The sequence below is a fragment of the Geotrypetes seraphini genome, chromosome 5 (assembly GCF_902459505.1).
Source record: "Geotrypetes seraphini chromosome 5, aGeoSer1.1, whole genome shotgun sequence".
Taxonomy (NCBI): Eukaryota; Metazoa; Chordata; class Amphibia; order Gymnophiona; family Dermophiidae; genus Geotrypetes; species Geotrypetes seraphini.
The window spans coordinates 112948497-112975676 of record NC_047088.1 but is presented as its reverse complement, the minus strand read 5'-3'; the positions used below and the strand labels follow the sequence as shown (position 1 = coordinate 112975676).

The 27180-nt window shown below is 41.7% G+C and overlaps 1 pseudogene; it reads right to left on the bottom strand.

Moving 5' to 3' along the window:
* Nucleotides 1–896: 896 nt before the first annotated feature.
* On the bottom strand, nucleotides 897–2732 carry LOC117360380 (annotated as a pseudogene).
* Nucleotides 2733–27180: the final 24448 nt, after the last annotated feature.

The window sequence follows — 27180 nt, the reverse complement described above, 5'->3', positions numbered from 1 at the left end:
GACAGTGCCAGCATCTATTAGACTTAGAACTATCCAATTTCTGTAAACGAACAGGGGTCCAAAAAGATTTATGTAACAAGAAAAACCATGTTTGTCTCATAGATGCAGACGCTGTACATCTCATCCTCCAAGTCCAAATTCGTGGCCATTGAGATGCAGAAATCTCCTGCTTTATCTCAATGCTCCAAATGTCACGAAGACCAGTCTTTGGTTTCTTATTCAAAAATTCAGATATTAATTTATACCACCGAGTGGCCTGATGTCCCAGGAAATCTGTCCGGATTTTTAAGATTTTGCCAATCAGGGAACCCCTTCTGAATGGCTTCAGCAAGCCATTCAGAAGGGGTTCCCTGAACCCCTTCTGAATGCAACCACTTATAGCAGGGGTGTCAAAGTCCCTCCTCGAGGGCCGTAATCCAGTCGGGTTTTCAGGATTTCCCCAATGAATATGCATTGAAAGCAGTGCATGTACATAGATCTCATGCATATTAATTGGGGAAATCCTGAAAACCTGACTGGATTCCGGCCCTCGAGGACCGACTTTGACACCTGTGACTTATAGAATTGAGACTTAGCAATACCAAATGTTTGTTGCAGTCATGAAAAGTCAAGCAGCTTTCCCTCTGATACTTCATCATCCAGAGTGCGTATGCCTGCCTTCATCCAATGCTTCCAGATGATCTTAAACCCACCAATTTGAATCTTGGAGTTCAACCAAAGGGACTGAATCTTGTTCCTCAAATTTTAATTCAATCCAAACTCCAGCATGATCTGATAAAACAATTGGGTCTATGCCAGCTTTGGTTACCTGTTGAACTTATTGAACTGATACAAATACATAATCTATTCTTGAAAATGATTTATGAACATGGGAGCAAAAGGAAAACTCCCAAGCATTAAAATGTCATCTTACAAAGAGCCACACAACTGAGTCTTGAGCCCAGCAGGCTGAGCTGTTAACCCTGCCCACAGGGGCTGTAGAGCAGAGCCAGACTTAGGTTGCTGGTCAGATAGGTTCCCTCTCCAAATAATGAGGTCTTGTTGAGGTGACAGTGTAGGCCACTGTGAAGGATGGAATGGAAGTTTTCCAAACGGCTCCCATGGAAGGCGTAGATAAGGCCTCTGTTTCCTCTCACATTTGCAAAGTTGGTGTTTGTCTGGTCACAATACACTATTTCAAGCAGGAAGTCAGGGCTAGGCACAGCAGAACTGGAAAATCCTGTCAGTTCTCGGACACACTCATACTTATTTTTCTTTACACTTTTCACAGTTACACTCTTCAATGATAAAACCAACATCAGCAGATTCCAGGCCCTTTCATTGAGTTCAAATCCGGAGTCCAGAAATGCTTTTAAGTTTGGTAAAGCATTAGTGTCTGCAAAAGATAGGCTTGCTTTTCCCTTCCTTGGAAGTGGGCGGGGCAGCAGCATTTGAGTGGGTGGGCTGGGCCCTACCAAGGCTTCGAAGTCTTATGCTCCCTGAGCATGTAGAGAGGCGGGAAAGGCCTGAGCACCGAGTTGCGCTTGTAGTTCTGCAGGGCTGAGGCTCCACTTCAGATCGGCGGCCGGGGGTCGCTGCCCAACAGCACCATGGAAGCTCCAACGCCATATGCGCAAAGTAGGTTGCCGACTGGTTAATGATTCACACTGACCTTTACAGTTATATCTTTAAGTACAGTTCCATTCATCACATACCGTAGGCCGCGTCATCAGCTCCCCCTTCCTCTGACGTCAAATACTAATCTGCTTCCCAACTGACTAGTGGGCTGGAGCTTCCTTCCTTCTTATTGTCTGTCATTCGCTGAGAGAGTAAGAGAGATTGAATTCTCTCCTATAACAAGGCTTATTCGAAAAAAAAAAAAAAAAAAAATTATATTCTTGTGGTTCTGTGATAGTTAGAAGACTGGGGACAGTTGAAACGTCCAACTCCATATATTAAAATAAATAGTTCAAAAAACATTAAAATGTAGCTTAAATTTCCCAAAATCCAGAGAAAATCAATAAATAAAGACTCGATTACAGCTGACAGGATTATCCATTCAATTCATCGGTGTTTCTTGTTGAGACAAAAACTCTTTCAACTTTTCAGGGTCTTCAAACTGATAGAATTTTTCTTTATAAGTAACCCTCATTAGGACAGGATAGTAAAGCCCATATTTTGCCCCAATCTCCTTTAGTTGTTGCCTCAATTGTAAAAATTGCTTGCGAAGATTTCACTGTTGCACTCGCAAAATCCGGGACAAACATAATCTTTGAGTCCTTGTAAGTCAGATTTTTAGTCTCCTTTGCCATTTTTAAAATTTCTATAACATGCTGGAAACGTATTGGTCTAAGTCTCAACCTACCATTAGGTCTCCTTCCTGGGATCCTATGTGCCCTTTCAATTTCTAATGGCACTTTTAAGTTAAGGGGGAGTATTTTTGGTATGACTTCTTCCAGAAAAGTTAATACATTCTTTCCCTCCACCCCTTCCTTTAATCCCAGTATCCTCACATTGTTTCTTCTTGCCCGATTTTCAAAATCTGTCATCTGTTTTTCCATTTCTTGAAGAACCTTGTGATCTTTTTTACATTGCAGCTGCTCATTCTCCACTTTCTCCATTCGGGTTTCTATCTGATCCATTTCCATTTTTTTTCCCAAGTTTGCCACTTCTTCCTTCACCGCTACCAGTTGCTCTGTGTTGTCTTTCAACACTAATCTAATGTTTCTCAGCTCCTCAATTAGCTCTATCATGTCCAAAGCGTCCACAGGCAGGGGAGTTTTGGTAAGAGTGGGTGGATCTTCCTTTAATCTTTTTGCCTTTCCAACTGTTTTTGAAGCTGTTTCAGGCTTCAGGGGATGGGAGCTTCACAGCTACACAGCCATTCCTGCTGCCTCCAAGTTCCAGAATCCTAGGCCTGCAATCTATATTCGGCATCCCGATTGTAGGCGGCAGCCAATCGGGACACACGTTTCTTTTTTTTAAAACTTCCAAGGCAGGCTGCCTACATTGGAGACACCTCCGGGAGCCTAGGAAGGCGTGCAAACCCACCTAAGGCTTGGGTGAGGTTTGGCCCAGAAGTAGCCTTAGGCGAATCTAGGCAGCCGAACGCATCTCCCTAGGCCAGCAGGAGACACGTGCAATATAAGTAGATGCGGCTGCTGAGCTTATCGCAGCAAGAGATCTCCCTGCTGCGACAAGCGGCCACCCGTCCCCCCCCCAACAATCGCAACAGAAGGGATGCCCAATCCTTCCTTCCAGAACCCCATCCACCGTAGATTGTGCAGCTCGGAATCCCCCCACTAGAACCCATCCTAATCCCCCCCGGATCCCACCCCCTGAACCCCATCTAACCTTTTATGACGGATGGGTCTTCCCTCCGGCCGACCAGCCCACCTCCATGTGAATGGTGGGCCTGCCCTTTCCCAGTGCATTGTCAGATGGAGAGGCTTAAGGCACATTGGCCAATTGGAATCTTAATTTGGCCCATGTGCCTAAGACCCGCCCATAGGAGGGGTTCTAGTGGAGATGGGGAGTCCGGGTGGGGGTGAAGGGGGGGTCCAGGCTGGGTGATCTATGGAGGGGGGTGTATTAGGCATCCCTCTTGCCGGTAGTCTTCGCAGGGGTGGGGACGAGTTGCCGCTAAACAATTGAAGTCTCATCTTTTCCCTAAGTACTTGTCTGAGTAGTTACCTGTGGCCCTTTTTTGTAGATTAATTAACTTTAGTAAACCGCATTGAATCAATGGTTATACAGTATAGAAACACAATGTTATGTTATGTAGATCCTTTGCCGTGATAAGTTCAGCGGCAACCCGATTCTCTAACTGACATCTGTAACATGGATGTTGGTTAGAGAATCGGGTTCTTTTTAGGCGTGATTCTGTAAAGGATGCCCGTCGGCTTCTGAGACCAGGCGTCTTATACAGAATCCAGGTCTTACTGTCCATAGAGGGGAATCTAGATTTTCCACCTGGCATGGAGAATTCCATTTTGTTCTAGATGGAAAGTAGAGGCATTGGTTTATGTTGGGGATATTCTGGATTCTCAGTCTTGGGTAATCCCATTTCAGGCACTGCAGGTCTCCCATAATGTGCAGATTACAGATCACTTTGCCCATATGCAACTTAGTTTTTCATGGTGCAATAATCAAAAGAAAAATATATAAAAATTCATGAAGTTTGCTGTAATCAGATTGCCTGCATTTTGGGCTGGATTCTACAGAGTCCTAATGTTTTTGCCACTCTCCATTTACCGTCCTTTTTTTTTTTTTTTAATTAATTTTACTTCGATGTATTTTAAACAACCTTTCCCTCCCCTACTTTCCTTCTGTTTCATGTCTCAGAAACTGTGGTATCACAGGTTCAGCCCTTTCATGGTTTACTTCTTACTTCAAAGATCGTAATTTCAAAGTTTACTCAAAAGAGAAAATCTCATCTCCCATTATTCAAAGTTTCGGCGTTCCTCAAGGCTCTATTCTCTCTCCTTTACTATTCAATATTTTTCTTGCTCCTCTTCTCACTTTAGCTCAGTCCATTAGCTTTACTATCTTTGCTTATGCAGATGACATCCAACTCCTTCACCCTGTTGATTCTTTAAATATTAGCGAAATTCAAGAAATTAACACCAAACTAGATAAAATCAGTGACTGGCATCACATAAACAGACTCTCCCTTAACATTAATAAATCCTGTGGTATATTCTTCCCAATCAGAAACAATGAAATTATAAATGGACAAATCTTTATTAAATCGTGTCTGATAAAAATGGAATCAAAAATAAAATTGCTCGGAATTATTCTAGACAAAGATTTAACCTTTCATGACCAGATAAACTCTGTTGTAAAAGCCCGTTTCCACAAACTTCGGTTCATCCGTTCCCTAAACTCAATCCTTGAAACTGATGCAATTACAACCCTCATTCACTCACTGGTCATCTCTCATTTAGATTACTCTAACTCTCTCTATAACAGAATCACTCAAAAAGAATTACATCATCTGCAGATCATTCAAAACACAAACTAACTACACGGATCAATTTATAGATTATCCAACCCACACTTAGATATAAACACACTAATCAAATAGGGGGTCTAGAGGATAACTTATAATGCCTTTATTCAACAGTTTTTTCTTTAGCACATAAAGTGCTTTAATTTATAAATGATTTAATTTTTATTAACCCACTTATTCTGAACATATAAACAATACCCTAATTTGCAAATGGAACTCATCCCTGCAATCTATAATGAGGTTGAAGTATCATAAATATGTGATGTTTTTGTATATGAGGTTTGAGACTTGTACAATGGTGTTAACAGCGTGAGTGGTTTTAAAGATCCATTAGAAATGGTAACTCAAGTTCGTTGTAGTCACTCTACTGTTTGAACATTTGGAATGTGCAGTTTGTTAAGAAATTTCATATGTGCTGTCATGCAGGCTAAGTTACATTGTTCATTTGAACTGAGGGAGCTTTTAATGATTTCAGCTTAGTTTAGTTTAGTCATTATATTAATTAAAGGTTTATATAGTTGAAAAAATATCCCAGTAAGAGTTTTTAAACTGATTTGTTAGAAGTTAGTGTTTATCGTCATATATTTTTTAGGCATAAACAATGTATTTTAAATAAATTTCTTTCTTGTAGTGGCACAACAGCAACATTGTCCCCGAAGAAGGCTATTTATTAGCTGAAACGCTCCATGTCTAGTAAGAGCGTAGGGTCCCCCAACGTTGGCTTTGGCTGGAAAGCCATTAAGATAAGTGTTGTTGCTCTTGTACACAGTACATATTTAGTATAATATATAATTGATTAAGTTAAATAAATTTTAAAAAATTGTACTCCCCAGTTAGTTAGTTAGATCTCTAACTAATTTATTAATAAATATCTCAATAAATTAATAAATAAATAAACAATTTAATTTGAGGTTAGGAGGGAGGTTTTGAAGTAAATGATTACATCACATGCATTCAGAATGAGGACTTGAAATAGCATCTAAGTTATAAGAGGTCTCTTTACTGAGAATTATGCATATTTATGATACTTCAACCTCATTATAGATTGCGGGGATGAAGTTCTATTTGCAAATTAGGGTATTGTTTTTATGTTCAGAATAAGTGAGTTAATAAAAATTAAATCATTTATAAATTAAAGCACTTTATGTGCTGGGGGGGGGGGCGCTGCTGAGCCCGCACGAAATGGCAGCCTAAGATCTAAGCTCCCACGATCTTCTGTTTGAATTAGCAAACGGCGATATAAACCGAGCAATTTCCTGCAAAAGAAAGAGTGCATTCGATTCCCCTAGTGTGGGGTACAGTTTCCTCTCACCTTGTCATTTTCAGCTAGCCGCGATGACCGACAAAAAGGTGGGTAAAAGACACAAACCCGACCCTGTCTCCCCGTCCAAGACGCCGCTTCCCACCGCGGCTGAAGACACAAATCGCGAGATTTTAAACGAGCTCCGGGAGCTGAAGGAACTGGCAGCCGACACAAAAACGAGCACAGACGAAATCAATGAAAAACTATCTGCGTTAACTGCAGATTTTACACAAATTCAAACACGTGTCTCCTCATTAGAATCCAAGATGAAGGCGTCCTCCCTGCAACTCACTGAGCTCTGTAGGCAAACAAACCGCATCAATTTGCTAGAACAGGAGCTGGAAGATAGCAATAACCGCTCCAGATGCTGCAACCTACGTATATTAGGTGTCTCTGAAAATGTACGCGACTGTGATCTCATAAAACATCTTGAAGCACTTCTGCCTAAACTGCTTGACCTTACTTTCCAGCGCGACTTCGAAATAGAACGCGCCCATCGGGTCCCCTCCTCTCGTATGCCTGCTGACCGACGACCCAGATCGATTATCCTTAAATTGCTGAGATACCAACAAGTGCTGGATATCCTTCAGCGGGCGAAGATAAAAGCACCGATTCAGCACGAGGGAGCAACCATATTGTTCTTCCCGGATTTGAGTAAGACCACGGCCTCTAAGCGGAAGCAACTCCTCTCATACAGGCCGCAACTTAAAGCTTTGAATGCTAGGTTTGGCATGATGTATCCAGCACGCCTAAGAGTGACATTGAACAATCAAACTAAAGATTTCACTGTTCTGGAAGAGCTGGCCACCACTCACCAACACCGATTAACCAGGTTTGATAATGCCCACAGATACACCTGGGAGGGTCTCAGCGACATGAAGGAAATTCTGATACTGTATATTTACTACCACATTGCCTGTTTTTGATTCTATTCTCACCAAATGTTTTTGGTGTCTGCTCACATCCACTATGTCTATTGCTCATATGTAGATTTAGGATCTTAATATGTTTGCCTGTTAAAACTACTGAAAAGTTTGGGAGTTTGGGTTTTTCTCTCTGCCTCTCTGTTACCTTAGCTGCACTCACGCTGTATTGTAGAGGTGCATATTATTGCACCATAGTTAACTGGATGTACATCTTACAGATAATTATGATAAGGTTCTACCTTGAACCGCTCAAGACATGTTTAACTGTATGGGTTGTCACTAGCTATATGATATTTTTTTTGTTACTGATATGCATATTTGTCTGCCTGAATGTGTTTGATATTGTACTTCATCACCATTATGTCTTTTAATGTTATTTCACTGAACACAAAAGGTCTCAATAACAAAGTGAAATTGAAAAAAATCCAGACATATATTGAAAGTTTTAACCCTGACATAGTTATGCTTCAGGAAACGCATCTTAATAAGGAATCCTCCTCCCAAGTCTATTTTTCATGGACCCTTTCTCCATATTACTCTCCTGCGTGCGACCGCAAAGGAGGAGTAATTACTTTAATCCGTAATAGGTCAGATGTCACTATAATTTCTTCATCTACAGATTTAAACGGAAGATGGGTCAAAGTTAAACTCAACATAGCAGGAGAGGCATACTGCTTACTGAATCTATACGGTTCAAATGTGGACAAACCTGACTTTTTCCATGAACTTCAAGAAACGATCCTGGAAGATATTGACTCACAATCATCAGTGGATGAATACGTGTACAGGGCTGAAGAGGTCAGGACCAGATTTTTACAGAAGGGTTATCCGTCTACAGTTCTCAAGAAGGCCTACAAAAGAGGCTTGTATGCCAATCGCTCCTTACTGTTACAGTCACATCCTGCTCCTACATCACGTCCCTTGGTGTGTGTCTTACCATATTCCATTCATGCGTTCCACATCAAGAAGATCATTAAAAATCACTGGCCCATTTTGCAGTACCATGAAGCTTTTCATGACATTCCTATGTTCGCGTTCTCTAAAGCCACGAATCTTAAACAGAGACTGACCCATTCTCAATTTTTGAGCCAATCCTCTCAGATTTCTCCTCTGGGACATCATTCTCCATGTGGACATTGTAGGTTATTTTGTTCTGTGTATCAATACAGCAAATGTCACTTCCTCCTCACCTGAAGTACACTCATTTTAGCACTAACTGTAACTCACATCATGTAGTGTATGCGATTTCATGTCCGTGTCAATTGGTGTATGTTGGATGTACTACACGTCAATTAAAACTACGGATTGGGGAGCACATGAGCCGTATTCGAACAGGGGTGCAGGAGGCCCCCCTGGTTCAACACTGGCAACAAGCACACCATGCATTGGAAGATCTGACTTTCACAGTTTTGGACAGTATAGAGTGCCCCAGGGGTGGCGACATCGCTCGAAATTTGTGGAGGAGAGAACAGAAATGGATCTTCAATCTGAACACTCTGCATCCACATGGCCTTAATGGCGAAATTGAATGGGCTGCTTTTCTTTGACAACACCTGGTCGTGCTGTATATCTGCCTTTGACAGTTTCTTTTTTGCATCAGCTGTGTATTAATGACGTCATCACGCCTGTGCGCACGGGGCACCCCTCCCCCTCCTGCTTTTAAATTTCAGAGCGGGCGGTGGCGTTCCTTGTTGCACAGAACTTTTCTATTGTTTGACCGGTATGTATGCTTGATGTGCCTTTCATGCGTTCCAGCTGTTACTTTTATGAAATTTGCACAGGTTCAGTAGCATTTTGAGTGTCTGCGTCTGTATCTGTTGCATTTTATTTTGTTTTTGGTTTTTGTATTTCAGACCACAGTTTGAACACCTTTATTAGCGTGATTCTTTTGCAAGCATTTTGTGTGTGGCGGGATCTCCTGAAGCAGACGCCGAAACGGGGCCGCGTCGGGACCCTGAGTATAGCTTTATGCTTACAAGATAAGTTCACTTTCTGTACAACCTGAATGCAATCTCCTATTGTACTACTTTTTTCAAAAATGAATCAACTTATACATTATTATTGAAAGCATTATAAACAGTTGCCTTTTTGAGTTGGACTTGCCCTTACTGCATTTCTAGCTATGATTGGATGCAAAACTCTTTTTCTAAGAGAGGATATTCTTCCCCTCTTCAGAGTTACAAGTCTCTGAGCTTTGAGACAGTAGTGTTTGTCCTTCTCATATATTGGCTTTACTGAGTGAGTCAGTCTTTATTTTGCTATTTAACGTTTTTTCTGACTCTGGCTGATACATTGTCCCTGTTGTTGTGGAATCACAATTGATAATGGCAGGAGATTTCAATATGGTATTGAACCCGACAAAGGATAGAAAATCCAATTGTGCTTACAAAAAAACCAAATCATGGTATGCACTACAAGACTTACCGTATTTTCACGCAAATAACACGCACCCGTATAAAACGCGCACACGGATATAGCGCGCAGAAATCACGATGATTTGCACAAAAACTTTGATATACCGCGCTCACGGGTATACCGCGCATGCTGCCCGACGCTCCTTTCGCCCGCCCTGACTTTCCGTGCGCTGTCCCGACTCTCCGTTCACCCCCCCTGACTTCCGTGCACTGTCCCCCCTTGAAGGTCTGTCCCCATCCTGAAAGCCTGATGCCCCCCCCCGACGTCCGATACATCCCTCCCCCCCCCCCCGAAGGACCGCCGACTCCCCAACAATATCGGGCCAGGAGGGAGCCCAAATGCTCCTGGCCACGGCGACCCCCTAACCCCACCCCGCACTACATTACGGGCAGGAGGGATCCCAGGCCCTCCTGCCCTCGACGCAAACCCCCCTCCCCCCCAAGAACCTCCGACCGCCCCCCAGCCGACCCGCGATCCCCCTGGCGACCCCCACGACCCCCCCACCCCCCTTCCCCGTACCTTTGGTAGTTGGGCCAGAAGGGAGCCCAAACCCTCCTGGCCACGGCGACCCCCTAACCCCACCCCGCACTACATTACGGGCAGGAGGGATCCCAGGCCCTCCTGCCCTCGACGCAAACCCCCCTCCCCCCCAAGAACCTCCGACCGCCCCCCAGCCGACCCGCGATCCCCCTGGCGACCCCCACGACCCCCCCACCCCCCTTCCCCGTACCTTTAGTAGTTGGCCGGACAGACGGGAGCCAAACCCGCCTGTCCGGCAGGCAGCCAACGAAGGAATGAGGCCGGATTGGCCCATCCATCCTAAAGCTCCGCCTACTGGTGGGGCCTAAGGCGCGTGGGCCAATCAGAATAGGCCCTGGAGCCTTAGGTCCCACCTGGGGGCGCGGCCTGAGGCACATGGTCGGGTTGGGCCCATGTGCCTCAGGCCGCGCCCCCAGGTGGGACCTAAGGCTCCAGGGCCTATTCTGATTGGCCCACGCGCCTTAGGCCCCACCAGTAGGCGGAGCTTTAGGATGGATGGGCCAATCCGGCCTCATTCCTTTGTTGGCTGCCTGCCGGACAGGCGGGTTTGGCTCCCGTCTGTCCGGCCAACTACTAAAGGTACGGGGAAGGGGGGTGGGGGGGTCGTGGGGGTCGCCAGGGGGATCGCGGGTCGGCTGGGGGGCGGTCGGAGGTTCTTGGGGGGGAGGGGGGTTTGCGTCGAGGGCAGGAGGGCCTGGGATCCCTCCTGCCCGTAATGTAGTGCGGGGTGGGGTTAGGGGGTCGCCGTGGCCAGGAGGGTTTGGGCTCCCTTCTGGCCCAACTACCAAAGGTACGGGGAAGGGGGGTGGGGGGGTCGTGGGGGTCGCCAGGGGGATCGCGGGTCGGCTGGGAGGCGGTCGGAGGTTCTTGGGGGGAGGGGGGTTTGCGTCGAGGGCAGGAGGGCCTGGGATCCCTCCTGCCCGTAATGTAGTGCGGGGTGGGGTTAGGGGGTCGCCGTGGCCAGGAGGGTTTGGGCTCCCTTCTGGCCCGATATTGTCGGGAAGTCGGCGGTCGTTCGGGGTGGGGGTGCGAGTGGTCCTGCCGGGGGGGGGGGATGTATCGGACGTCGGGGAGTCGGCCGGGCAAGAGGGCTTGGGCTCCCTCTTGCTCCGATCGTGGATGCGGGTGCGGATGGGAGCGCGTGCGAGCGGTCGTTCGGGGTGGGGGTGCGAGCGGTCCTGCTGGGGGGGTGAATCGGGCGTTGGGCGGGGTGGGAACTATGTTTTAAAACTTTGGTATACCGCGCTCACGCATATAACGCGCGAGGGGTATGCGCGGTAGGTAAAAACGCGTATAACGCGCGCGTTATATGCGTGAAAATACGGTAATCACTGACTCTTCACTTCTTGATATTTGGAGACATATGCACATCAATGATAACTCCTTTACTTTTTTCTCGCCCCCTCACTCATCCTATTCCCGTATTGATATGTTTTTGATTAGTGATTCCCTCACAACTTCTGTTGTGAAAACTGACATCTCTCCTAACTGTGTCTCAGATCATGCAGCCATCACCATCACGCTCAAATGCAATTTGCCCTCCTCTATACCCAAACAGTGGCGTTTCAATAATTCGTTGCTACAAGACTCGCAGTTCTGCACCCTGATGAAGATCCAGATAGAAGAATACTTTCACCATAATAAACCTGAACATACCACGTGGATTTGCTGGTGGGACGCCTTTAAGGCATATGTTAGAGGTATCACCATTACTTATACAGCACACAAACACAAACAAATGAAAGAGAAGATGAGTATCCTTGAACATAAGATTTCCACTCTCGAGAACCGACATCAGAACACACCATCAGATGTCTCAGTATTAATCCAACTTAACAAAGCGAGATTTCGCTATAATTCTATGTTGAGCCATAGAGCGTCGCAGGAAATATTACAACAATCGGCCTCATACTTTGCTGGGAATAACAAATGTGGTCATTTACTGGCTAAGTATCTCAAACGACGAAAGGAAAATTCAACTATTGCATCCATCAAATCAAATTCGGGTGACGACATTACTGAATCATCAGACATAGCCCAAGCATTTATGGGATTTTACCGAACTCTTTACACGTCAGAAGTTCGATGCCCGCAAGGAATCACGGATTTTTTTGGAACCCATTCCACACAACTGTCTTTCTTTGGATGATAATAACCTTTTAGATGAACCAATAACTCTCGATTAAATCTCTTCAGTAATTAAGTCTATGGCACTCAAAAAAACTCCAGGTCCTGATGGGCTGACTATGGAATACTACCGAGAATTCCAGGATGTCCTGGCTCCGTATTACTTACAATTCATTGAACACCTCATCTCTACAGGTGAAGCCTCCGGATCATTTACAGAAGCGACAATTATTGTCCTTCTGAAGCTGGACAAGGATAAAAGAATTATAACTAACTATAGACCACTATCATTAATTAATGTTGATGCGAAGATCTACGCCAAATTATTATCCATACGCCTGCAATCTGTCATCACCAAAATCATATCATCAGATCAAACTGGCTTCAGCAATGGTCGATATTCCTGTGAAAACACGCGCATCTTCTCCCATGTTTTTACACAAGCACATGCTCAGCATCAGGATATTATTGCAGTGGGGCTGGATGCTGAGAAGGCATTTGATCGTATTGAATGGCCTTTTCTTTTCCAAACGCTGCGCTGGTATGGCTTCTCTGAGAACTACATCACCAAACTAAAGGTCTTATACTCCATGCCTTCCACCAGAACGTATGTTAATGGTCACCTCTCAGCGCCATTTCATCCAACCAGGGGAACTAGACAGGGATGCCCCCTATCACCACTCTTGTTTAATCTGGCGCTTGAACCTTTATTACAACATATACGTAACAATCCTAGTATTACTGGTCTTAAGATTGACAATCATGAACTCAAATTGTCTGCCTGCTTCATTCCCTCACTTACTGGATACCATCAAGGAGTACGCCGTAGTTTCAGGATACAAACTAAATGCAGGCAAGACAGAGGTGATGTCTATTACATGTCCGGCTGCTGAATTCGACATAACTTCATACGGAGTTAAATGGTCATCTTCCTCCATGAAATATCTAGGGGTTCTTTTTGGTCCTACCATACCAGATTCTATACAACTAAATTGTGAATATCTTCTTGATGCCAATAAAATGATTGTTAACAGATGGTCACCTTTAACCTTGACCTGGTGGGGTAGACTTGAAACCATTAAGATGATGTTGACTCCTAATATTAACTACATACTGTACATGCTACCGTTTCAGCTACCCTCTTCATTCTACAAGCAAGTTGACTCTCTTCTCACGAAGTTTTTATGGAACTCTAAGCAACCCCGCATTGCGTTAACTAAACTGAAAGCTCCACATATGTCCGGTGGGGTTAATTTCCCATCCTTTTCTCACTACCATAATGCATTCATCATGAGACAGTGGGCACTGGGGCATTACCTAATGGTCAGAGATCCTAATCCTCCAGCTTGGATATTGGTTGAACAACGGATATTGGTAAACAACGGCTTCAGCTCTTGGCGGGTGTGCTTTTGTCTAAGAAGGACATTACTGACACTATCCTACTGGCTTATAAGTCAACCATTAACAACCTTGACTTGACATTCACAGGTAGATGGGAGACATCGACTCTGATCCCCATTTGGAGAAATGACCGCTTTAAAATTCAAAATTCAACTATATCCTGGAGAGAATGGCAAGAATGCGATATTTGGACTGTGCAGGATCTTATGATTTCAGATGAATGGACACCTTTTCAAACGCTTTCAGAAGTTAAAGGACTTCCTGCTTCCCAAGATTACAGATGGCTGCAACTCATGCATTGTATTCGAAGTTCCCTGCCTATGGTTCTTAATTGCAATGCTGACTCTGGTCTGCGTAGTTTTTTGCATAGGTCTGTTGGGAAAGCGCCCACTGCGTCAGTATGGTATAAACTCATGCAGATAACAGCTTTTTCTGGAACAACAGAAATGGAACTGAAATGGAATTACAAACTCAGCCTCCCCTCTGATGCCATCGACTGGGAGGAGCTATGGAGGATTTTCTTCAAATCCATATACTCTGCTTCGCTTTTACAATCTATTTTCTTTGTGTTACACAGAGCTGTGTGGACCCTGCAATTATCTCACAAAATTGACTCGAAATCAACTCCTCTTTGCTGGTCCTGCAATTCACTTGAGGGTTCATTGGAACATTTACTTTTCTCCTGTTCACATGTGCAGTCCTTTTGGGACAGAGTTTGGAAAATCATATGTGAAGTCCTACACATTCATGAAACTCTGTCACTTGCCACCATTATTGGTATGAGTCAAGTCTTATCGACTCCCTTACCCAGAGCTTCAGAACGACTATTTACCATAATGATGGCACTAGCCTTACAAACGGTACTATATTGTTGGGAAGACCTCACTAAAGTGAACTTTCACATGTGGTGGAATACTCTTTGTCTCACTGGTAAATATGAGAAAATTTATGCTGAAAAGTCTCATCTACTGTCTAGATATTATGATATATGGAAACCCTTACTTGACTACTGCTCTGTTTGACCTTTTGTGCTTGTTTTATGCATATCTCATCTGTTGCACATATTTCAAGTTCTGCTATGTGTAAGATATCTATTACGTCCAAAATTCTGTGAATACGCATGTCTAGGTTGTTGTTCGAGACATAACAGTGATTTCATGTACATCTTTTCCGTTTGGTATTGTATTTTTCTATTATAATCAATAAAAATATTTGAACTAAAAAAAAAAAAGCACTTTATGTGCTAAAGAAAAAACTGTTGAATAAAGGCATAATAAGTTATCCTCTGGACCCCCTATTTGATTAGTGTGCTTATTCAAAACACGGCAATTAAACTTATCTATAAAGTAGGGAAATATGATCACGTCACTCTTCTTCTGTGAGAAGCTCACTGGCTACCCATTACGCACCATATCACCTATAAAACATTAATGCTGGTCTTCAAAATAAAGCTTTCACGCCTTCCATCTTTCCTCGATAAACTCATCATCCCTTTCTGCTTTTCCAGGATTCTTAGATCAGCTGATCAGAATCTACTGACCATACTTTCTATTAAAGAATTCTATTACACTAGGAAAACTAATTTCTCCATTGTAGCTCCTACTTTATGGAACGCCATGCCACTTCAACTCCGTCTTGAAAATTCTCTAGACAAATTCAGGATTAAATTAAATCAGACGCATACAATAGCGTTTAAATATTTCTTCTCCAACTGCCAGCAAATTAAACATGAACCGCTTTTAAGAAGCGATCCCCTCCCCTGATGTTATACCCTTCCCCCATCTTCCCTCCCTTTTAAATTGTTTTCTTTTTACCAATGTATTTATCAACTTTCCTTTTCCCCTTTATCCTCAAGCTCACGTTTGTACTTGTAATTTATCCAATTAATGTTTACACTACCCCCCTTTTTGTTTAATAATAATTTACTTTTAATCTTTCATTTTTAACATTGTAAACCGGCCAGGTGTCTGTCGATGGTCGATATATTAAAACTTAATAAACTTGAAATGTTAACCTAAATTCATCTAGTATTTTTAATATTTGATAAAATATTGCTTTTATTTACCTATTTTAATTGAGGTTTTTTTTACAATCTTTTTATATTGTACATCATTTAGACACTTGTTTTGCTAGACGGTATATCAAAAATAAAGAAACTTGATTATTGATGGCCACCTACAAAAGTGGCGCCGTTCACATGTCAAGTCACGCTACAACACCATTTGCAGAATCACAGCCACGTCAAAAGTAGGTGCCAGAAATGTAGGCCCGAGGTTTACAAACCTACATTTACGGCGCCTAGCTGTGACGAGAATCACATCTACAGAGGTGCATATGTCCACTTTTGACAGGTACCAGTAGATGCCTGTATAGGCAGGACTTAGATGGCGTCTTTGTAGGTGCCTTCTTTTTTTAAATTTACTTTTAATTGGTTTTAAATACGGTCAATTACTGTGCCTTTTATCACCAACTGAAGCAGGCAGCTGTCCAGCACCTACCACCACCTAACTTACAGTAAGGTTTTAAGAATCAAGCCCTTTGTGAATTTACAGTAACTTTTTCCTTAATGGCTGGATCTTAAGGTAATGGGATCTTCTTTCAACTAAGGATATAGCAGCTATTGTTTAAAATGTTAACCATTTAAACAACTAAAATGTAAACAGCTGTTAAAAAATACCTCGAAAACTAGACAGCCTGCAGCTGCAGGAGGACCCCTCTGACATACTCATACACTCACACCTTTTCCCTCCTCCTCCAATATGCCTGGGTACTCCCAGTTCCTTTGGAGCTGAGCAGCACTCTGGAAAACGGTGCTAGAAAAGAGAATCACAGTCCTAAACAAGCACCTTGACCAGATGAGATGTGAATGTGTGAACCATGCAGTGAGAGTAATGAAGAAATCATTGCTTGCTACTTATGGATTGAATTGTGATGTTCTAGGGGAGGTGGTTAGAATTATGATTTTATGAATGCTGCTATTAGTATAAATCACTTCAAGTTTGTTTCAATGAAGGCAAAAAAGAAATATAAATAAATAAAATAAAAATCTGCCACCTTTGAATTCTCCTCAAAAAGTAGTAAACTTTATATGGGCGAGTGTTGCCATGGAACTAACACTGCAAAACTTAATGTGACCTTTTAAAGACAGACCTGCCAGGACATAATAATGAGGCACAGTCAGCTGTGTTTTTCCCCTACCACAACGCTTAACACCTTGAGTTCAAAAGAAACAAAAAGCTGGGTATAGTTTCTACCCAGACAGAATGAAAGCATTTTAGTAAGCCAGTAAGTGAAAGATTGATTCACCCTTACTGGCATAAGTCCCAGGGCAAAATGTTGAAGGATAGTTACAAAAAACAACAGAGGAAGCAGATAAGAAAAACAAATTCCATTTAGATGAAAACTTCCACTAGTAGAGCACACACAACTTCTAAGCTCCCAGCAATGTATTACAAAATCATTGGGCAGTTCTATCTGAAATCACTGAAGGAGAAAGACATGCTACCAGGGAAATTCTTTAGAAACCCATTGATAATTCTGTATACATTATTATAAATTCTGCACACTATCTGGAGTAGAAATTTAAACTTAAAAACAAAATTCTTACTCAGGTACAAATTTTAAGTCTTCTGTGCAGATATTCCTCAAGAATACAGGGCTCAATATTTCAAAAGTTGAGCTCCTAAATTTAAGCTTCTAATTGTGTGCTCTATTTTCAGCTGAACTTATGACATTACGTTTTCAACTGAAAATTTCATTTTAATTTAGGAGAACAGGCCTAAATTTATGAGCCTAATGCTGAAAAATCACTGCTAAAAACTTTATTCCTTGCCCCCGCCCCTCTTGCCATCCACAATTTATACTCCTAAATTTAGGGGTCCTTTTACAAAGGCACGGTAGCGGTTTAACACGCAGAATATCGCGCATTAAACCGCCTGCCACGCTAGTACCTAACGCCTCCATTGATGAGGCATTAGGATTTTAGGCTGCCGAGGGGGTTAGTGCGTGATGAAATGTCTGACGCGCTAACCCCCGTAGTGCGCCTTGATAAAAGGAGCCCTTAGTAGCTTAGTAAAGTTGAGTATAAAGTTATGCGCTCAGTCATAGTAAAATTTTCATAGAGACCAGTTTGTAAATATAACTCAAAGACGACCTTTTACTAAACTGTGCTTAAGTGCTAAGGAGAGCTTAAAATAGTTTATTGCAGGATGCACACTGGTATACTGAAGTAAGTTTCAAATGTGTGTGCTAATCCGGGGACTAATTTTTTTGTATATTTTTTTTGTTGAAGGTGGTGTATCGGGGGGGAGGAGGGGGGTTGGTGGAGGATCCATGCACTGACCAGTTAGGGCTCCTTTTACTAAGGTGCGCTAGCGTTTTTAGCGCACGCTACATTGCCACGCGTGCTAACCCCGCGCTACGCACCAAAAACTAATGCCAGCTCATTGGAGGCGTAAGCATCTAGCGTGCACTTAAAACCACTAGCGCAGCCTAGTAAAAGGAGCCCTTAGTGTAGCAACATTACGCTAACTGATTAAAGCAAAATTACTGTGTAAGCCTTTAACACATACAAGATGGGTGTTGGAAAGTGATCCATAATATATATTTTTTTAGTGGTCCCACGCTAATGGCAACATTAGTACATGTTCATCTATGGGAAAAAAACAGAAAATAAGTCATTTTCTGACCAAGGAAAAAATGCCTTTGCACATATGAGAAACCTAAGGCGTGCTAAGGCCACTTTTAACTACAGTTTAGTAAAAGGACCCCAAGGTTAAGAGAATAAATTATTTGAATATCAGGCCTACATTAAATATCAGATCTTTCCCTTCTGACATATAGGGCTCCTTTTACTAAGGTGCGCTAGCATTTTTAGTGCACGCTGTATTGCCATGCGCACTAACCCCGTGCTACGCTCCAAGAACTAACGCCAGTTCAATGCTGGTGTTAGTGTCTAGCATGTGCAGCAATGCAGCGCGTGCTAAAACCACTAGCGCAGCTTAGTAAAAGGAGCCCATAATATGCTCATTCTCTGTTCCACACTCTTCTCTGCACTCCTTCCACAAGACTCATTACCTATTTTGGCTTTTTGATATACAACATCCAGTGCCTAAAGGATTTAAAGATTTTTTGAAAAGGGTGATTTTATCGGGGTTGAAAGCAATTCTTTCTACATGGATAGGGTCTACTGGACCAAATTATGGTCATTGGAGAGCACAAATGTTATTTTTAGTGCTAATGGAGGCTATGTCTGTTTCTGACTGGGATACGAAGAAAGGCAGGATTTTGCTTGCTATTTGGAAGCCATTTTTAGAAACATTGACTCCAGCTGCTCGCAGTCATGTTCTTTCAGGAAAGCCTTAATTTTGTAAGTTTTTATTATTATGATGCAGTTCTGGAAGGGGATATAGATAGATTTATTTATTTACTTATTTGGGTATTTATTTTTCAATTATTATATTTACATATTTATTACTTTGGAAATTGGGTGGGTAGGGATGGGACATGGGATGGTAGTTGAAATTGCAATTGTTTAAATCTGATCTTTGATGTTTGTATAAATGATTTTCTTTTATTTCTTTTTATTGTATTTCCTTATATTCAATAAAAATAATTTCAGTACCTTTATTGGATTTGTTGTTAGCGATTGCTATTACGATAGTCTTCCTACATTGGAAAGATACTACTCCGGTGTCGGTTTCTCATTGGTGGAACTATGTGGGTCTTATACAGTCTTATGAATCTCACATAGCGGAGCAGAGAGGCTATAAACAACGATATCTTAAAATGTAGGCTCCCTTCCTTTTGTACTGTTCCTAAGGATGCCTGAAGTTCCTCTCTCTTCATTGGTTGTATAGATGGGGTGCTGTCTCCCAGGTTTTAGCTAGGTTTAAAGGGGAGCTTATTGATGGGGGTTTGCTGCTTTGTTATGGAGTTATTGCGATACATGCTATTTTTTCCTGCATACATGTACTATTGTCTCCTGTATTCACATTTCTGTTTCTGTAGTTCCTTCTTGATATGGTATTGGATCATTTCATATCAGTGTATATCTAATTTTTATAAGTGTACTTTCCCATCTGTAGACTACATTTTTTGCTTTTTTGTATTATTGTCGAAAACTACAATAAAAGATTTGAACAAAAAAAATAAAATAAAATAAAATGCTTGATTTTTCACGACTGCAACAATCATTTGGCATAGCAAAGTCTCAAGTTTATAAATGATTGCAGTTGAAGCAAGCCATTCAGAAGGGGTTCCCTGATTGGCAAAATCTAAAAAATCAGTATAGCTTGCCAGTCATATGCTTCCAGACGGATTTCCTAAGACATCAGGCCGCCCAGTGGTATAAATTAATATCTGGTTATATGAATAAGAAACCAAAAACTAGTCTTAGAGACATTTGGAGCATTGAGACAAAACAGAAGATTTCTGCGTCTCAATGGTCATGAATTTGGACTTGGAGGATGAGATGTACAGCATCAGCATCTATGAGACAAACTTGGGTTTTTTTGTTACACAGAAGTTTTTGGACCCCTGTTAGATTGCAAAAAGTAGATACAGTGGTACCTCGGTTTGCGAGTGCACCGGTTTGCGAGTGTTTTGCAAGACGAGCAAAACATTTGCAAAATTGGCGCCTTGGAAACCGAGTGTGGCTCGATTTACGAGCGCCCCCCCCCCCCGGCGATCCGGCACCAACCCCCCGACGCGATCCGGCACCCCCCCCCACGACGCGATTGGGCACCCCCCTGACGCGATTGAGCATCCCCCCCCCCCCACCGCTTCTTACCGTCATCTGGGCACCGGCATGTCCTGTGCGTTGGTGCCGGTGCCCGAAGATCGGCCTCCTCTTCTGCTGGGTCTTGAGCATCTGCGTATGCTCAAGGCCTTCAAGTTCACGTTCTATCTCGGAGAGATATAGTGTAAAATGTTTGTATAATATGTTGCACTTATTGTTAGCTTTAAAATGAATAAAGATTTTTAAAAATAAAATAAAATCTTAACTAGGGCTTGTTATGGTTTTCAATCATTTTAATTTAGGAATCCATGGTGCTGAAAAGGAGTTCCAAATTACATACAGCATTGACTTCTTATAGTTGACAATATCTGTACTGTAGCGTGTCCGTGGTTATTTCTTTACATGTCAACAGCTGAAAGAAGTTGTGCTGCCTAAAGCTCCTTCTGAACTCTGCAGATTGTCAACTGAATTTCACTGAAATTAAAAAGCCCTAACCATAAGGGAATACATCACCTCCACCTACCTCTTGTCATCTTTCCCTTTACCACAGCTCAATTTCCCTTTCAATATATCCTCTCCATGTCATCTCCTCATTTTCCTAAAGGGAACCAAAAAGCAAGGACCATGCAGATCTTTATGTTGCTTGGGGAGGGCAGAGCCATATGTAACGCATTTAAGAACCAGGTGCACTCCAAGCGTCCAAAGCTGAACCAAAACTGAAAAAGCAAAGTTACTTACCTGTAGCAAGTGTTCTCCAAGGATAACAGGTATATATTCTCACAGATGGGCGATGACATTCATGGAACCTGGTACAGCAGATACCAAGTGCACTATCACTTTAATTTTAAGGCACTGCCTGTACCACGTATGTCCTGGTCCTTCCTGCCTGATCTCAGCTCGTGGGATCTGCAGTTCAGTAACAAAGTTCAGAAGCCAACTAGCTTGTGAAAATATATACCTGCTGTCCTCAGAGAACATCTGCTACAGGTAAGTAACTCTGCTTTCTCAGAGAACAAGCAGGTATAATATTCTCACAGACGGGACTCTCTAGCTGCCAGGATCATGCCTCTAGAAAGAGGGTTACAATGAACAAATATGAACCTGGCGAAACCCAAAAGAGTTTGAGGGAAAATTAGTGCTTAGGAAGAAAACAAATTTTGTGGAATCTAAACAACAGTACGAAGTGAAGGTATGTGTTGAGGACCTTGTGGCCGTTTTGCAGATATCCTCAATAGAAGTTGAAATGGACATCTAAACAGTTCATTCTGTGTCAAGTGGTCTAATTTTAGAAAAGTGCCCCACCTCACCATCACGGATTTTGATGAAATTTTGTATGCTGAATATTATATGACCCAAACAAACTCTGGTAAAGTTTAAGATCTGCCAGTGAAATACTTGTGGAGATATAGCTCTTTGTTTGATATCATACCATAACCATTATCCCTGCACAATGCTGGCAACTTTGAGTCAAAAGATTTCCTTGGCCATTGAAGCAAAACCAATGAAACTTGGCAATCTTATACAACTTTTTACAATCTATTCAATAGAACTAATGTGGATTTTCTTTTTTGAAACTGAGGTACATAAAAAGCCTCAATGTGAGCCAAAAAATGGACCGAGCTCTAAAAGGTCAAGGTTTAGCCTTCTGTGGCTCCTGTAATAAAATATACAATTTCATCTTATTAGCTAATATCGTTACTTTATAATTTCAATGTAAAGTTTGTATTTTTTCAAAAACTGAAAAAATTGGGTATTTTTAACCAGCATTTATGAAAAAGAATATTCTGAAACATTTTCAAACTATTAGAAACAGCATGTTTCTGACCCCCTGAAAAGTTGGTTTTGTTCCTCAAAATAAGGGTCAAAGTTCAACAAAACAACTATAGACTTACAGCATCTCTTTCAATATTTATGATACATATATAAATGCATTATGCTATTTATTTGACAGCAGCTAACATCAGTTCTATAAATTTTAGGAAGTTCTGCATGGGTTTATTATGTTGGTTTTTATTTAATGAGCCTTGCATGAGTTTAGCATATTTCTGTTTACCATTTGTATTTGTACTAGGTAAATATTATTATTGGGATAATTTTCTTTTGTTTCAATATTTTTCCCTTTTAGATTGGATTCATATTAATTTGCAATTTATCATTTAATTTAAAAAATGGATACAACTGAATTGAATGCTGTTGACAGTTCTCCACTAGCAGTATGGATCATTGGAAGAAAATCATTGAAGTGTCACAGCTTATTTTATTGTATATAAAAAAAAAAGTTGGGTTCAAATTGGTACACGAATTATCAGCAGATGTCAAGTTACTACTAAGTTGGTGATCATAAATCAATCTAATGGATCAAGACCAAATCTGTTTACATCATAGAGCATTGTATCCCAAGAAATATGCAAAAGACATGCTGTAGTCCATTTGGATAGCAAAATCATCTTGCTAAAAACAGGACTTTTCAAAATTGATCTTAAAATAGCCAATAAACTGAATCAGTTGACAAAAGGAAACATTAAACCAGGTCAGAAAATTTGTCCTAGATGTAAAGCTAAATTTATCTCTAAGGTAGAAACTGAAGTAGCGTCAACCTCATGTTCTTATTACAACTTTGAAATGAATACTTCTGCTATAGTTGACTAAAGCTTATCTGCATTAGGCAAGTCTCCTTTGAAATGTACAAAAGTGAGCAATAGAGATAAAGTGGGTTATACAAAATGAAAAATTGAACAAGTAAAAAATGTGATAAAGCACAAGATAATGTCTGCTAATGGACTTGGCAGCTCAGGATGTCGGACAGTCAAGCCAAACCACAGAATGCACCTTGTATCAAGACTATATAAACTTGATTGAAAACATGAAGAAAAAAATTGCAATATCAAATAAATAAAAAAAAGTCCAAATATTGTCTGTGGCCCCAAGAGGTTGGTCAATAAAAGTAACAGCATCGGAGTTTGAAGTTTCAGAATGTTTGGTAAAGATGGCCCAAAAAAATCAAGAAAGAGCAGGGTATTTATGCTTTACCTGATCCAAAAGTTGGCAAGCAGTTGCAAGAAAAAGTGGTTGATAAGAGTATGACAGTTTTATGAAGATGATGAATTTAGTAGAATCTGTCCTGGCAAGAAAGACTGCATTTCTGTTCAGCTTGATGGAGTCAAAGTACAAAAACTAAAAGTACTTGTAGTTGAGCATTTTAAAAGAAATGTACGTAGCATATTGGGACAAATATGGAACTGAAATTGGCTTCTCAAAATTTTGTGAGCTTATACCAAAGTAGTGTATAACTGTTGGTGCATCAGGCACTCATTCTGTCTGTGTTGGTACTATACATCAGAACATCAAGCTCGTGCAAGGTGCAAATAACAAAGACAACTACAAAGTGCTTATGGAAAAACAGTTTGTGATTTGAATACCAAAGATTGCATGCTACAATAATTCCAAAACTGTCCTGTGAGGAAGCATTGAAAGCTTATTTGGAAGAAACATTCAAGGATTGAGATCCAGATGAATCAATTGAATTCAAGCAGTGGGTCCATAATGATCATGAAACATTAGAGACAAACAAATTAGCACTGGATGATTTTATCAGCAAACTCAGAAACAAAATTTGGAAGCTCACAAGACATCACTTCATGTCAAATCATCAAAATGAATAAAGTCAGTCCTCAAGTTACAGACGTCCTACTTAAGTACAACTCATACTTAAGTTTGACTCATACTTAAGTACGTGGTCGTGGCTTCATTTGATTTCACTGAGCAATATTTCCAATGGCATAGACTCCTACACTTCTCCTGAAGCAGTTTCAGGAATGATAAATGGCCACATTAAGAACAGTGTGTGGCTGTGCATGCTGTACCTTAGAGGGAACACTGGGGTAATTGGCCCTTTTGACAGCTGGGAGCAGAGGTTAGCAGCAAGAATCTTAAAATCTACAAGTTCTGAGTTACATACAAATGCAAATTAAGAACAGCTTTAAGAACGTAACTTGTTCTTAACCTGGAGACCGCCTATACTTGAAATCCTTAAAGACCAATGTAGAAGAATGTTCTGATGGATTTTAGTGAAAATTACTCTTTTGTTGTACAAGATGCAGGACAGGGTCTTCACTGGGTTTTCACAAGCTAGGGTTTTTCAAAAGCCACGTTACACTCCTTTGTTGTTTACAATATTAATAAATCTCATGTCATTCAAGTCAAATGTGTGCATCATTTACGATTTCATGCAACATGATTCAATATCCATTCCTGTATTTATGCAAAAGGTGGTTGAGTTTTTGGAGACAAGAATGAAAATCACCAGAATCCACTATTTTAGTAATGGATCAGGTGCTCAGTATAAGAACTGCAAAAATATTGTCAATCTGTACAACCATAAAGGTGATTTTGGTATTGAAGCACAATTTATTTTCTTTGGTACAAGCCTTAGAAAATCACCTTGTGATGGAACTGGTGGAACAACAAAGAGACTGACAGCCAGAGCTATCCTTCAAAGACCATTGAATAATCAAATAACATAGTAACATAGTAGATGATGGCAGATAAAGACATGAATGGTCCATTCAGTCTGCACAACCTTAACACCTCTTTAAATTACTGATTTAATTTAAATTTTCCTGCTTTTTAGCTATTTCTGGCCAGAACCCAAAGCTCTGCCCGGTACTATGCTTAGGTTCCATCTACTGAATTCTCCATCAAACCTCACTCCAGCCCATCTAAACCATCCCAATTGTCAAAGCCCTCCCCAGCCCATCCTCAACCAAACAGTCATATATGGACACAGTCTGTGCAAGTCTGCCCAGTACTGGCCTTAGTTCTTCAATATATACCATTATTTTCTGATTTGAGATCCTTGTGTGTTCATACCATGCTTTTTTGAACTCTGTCACTGTTTTCCTCTCCACCACCTCCCTTGGGAGCGTACTCTAGGCATCAACCACCCTCTCCGTAAAGAACAATTTCTTTACATTACTCTTGAGTCTGCCACCCCTCAACCTCAAATCATGTCCTCTGGGTTTTACCATTTTCCTTTCTCTGGAAAATATTTTGTTCTACATTGATATATCTTTGAAGTATTTGAATGTCTGACTCATATCACCTCTGTCCCTCCTTTCCTCTAGGGCAGAGGTAGGCAATTCCTGTCCTCAAGAGCCACAGGCAGGTCAGGTTTTCAGGATAACCACAATAAATATGCATGAGATAGATTTGCATCTCAAGGAGGCAGTGCATGCAAATCCATACTCACTGTATACTGCAACCTCACCTGCCTGTGGCTCTCGAGGACCAGAATTGCCTACCCCTGCTCTAGGTATACATATTCAGGGCTTCTAGTCTCTCCTCATATGTCTTTTAGTGCAAACCTCCTACCATTTTCGTCGCCTTCCTCTGGACCACTTCAAGTCTTCTTATGTGCTTTGCCAAATACGGTCTCCAAAATTGAACACAATACTCCAAGTGGGGCCTCACCAACAACCTGTACAGGCGCATCAACACCTTTTTTCTTCTACTGGTCATGCCTCTCTTTATACAGCCTACATCCATCTGGCAACAGCCACCAACTTGTCACACTGTTTCTTTGCCTTCAGATCTTCAGACTCTTTCACCCCAAGGTCCTTCTCACCATACCTGCATTTAAGCCTCTCACTTCCCAGAACATATGGCTCCTTCCAATTACTAATCCCCAAATGCATTACTCTGCATTTCTTTGCATTGAATTTTAGTTGCCAGATATTTGAGCATTCCTCTAACTTTTGCAGATCCTTTTTCATGTTTTCCACTCCCTCCTTGGTGTCTACTCTGTTACAAATCTTGGTATCATTCACAAAAAGGCAAACCTTTCCTTCTAACTAGAGAATGACACGGGGAAAAAATCTGTCCCCGTCATTGCACCGTCCCTGGCCCACCATCCTCTGCACCGCCCCGTCACCGCCGTTCCCTTCACCGCCCCGTCACCGTCACTGCCATCCCATTCACTGCCCTGTCACCGTCCCCGCAGCATCCATATAAGCCTCAGTACTGCGAAACACCATGAAGACAGAAGAGAGTTCTGCCACTACTACTACTGCACTGAGAATCTGTTTCAGTGCCTCTGCTCTGTAGTAAAAACCGAACATAAAATAAATCAATTAACTTGTCCTCCCTTTCAATGACATGTCCCCAAGTTCACCTATAGCTCGAATCAGGTCAATTGTGCACACTAAAAATGCAGGAGGATCTGGAACGTGAGCGCAGGCAGGCAGTGATACAAAAACAGCAGACACCCGACCGACTGCAGTGTTCCGCCATCTCCCTCCCTCCATCTCACCTTAGATGTAGAGTATGCCGGCTTTCTTTTTCGCCCAGCCGCATGTGCGGGTGTTCATTTGTTCAATATTCTCCTCTGATGCAACCGGAAACAGGAAGTTGCAAGAGAGGAGAAGATTGATCAATGCGAGCGTGGCTTGGCGAAAAAGAAAGCCGGCATACTCTACATCTGTGGTTTTCAACCTTTTTACACCCGTGGACTGGCAGAAATAAAATAATTATTTTGTGTACCGGCAAACTACTAGGACTAAAATTTTAAAACCCTGTTTCTGCCCCATCTCCGCAAGCTTGGTCACCTCAGTAACTATAGAAAAATAGACAAATATAGACAGCAGATATAAATTCTCAAAACTGACACATTTTGATCACTAAATTGAAAATAAAATCATTTTCCTACCTTTGCTGTCTGGTGATTGATTTCATGAGTCTCTGG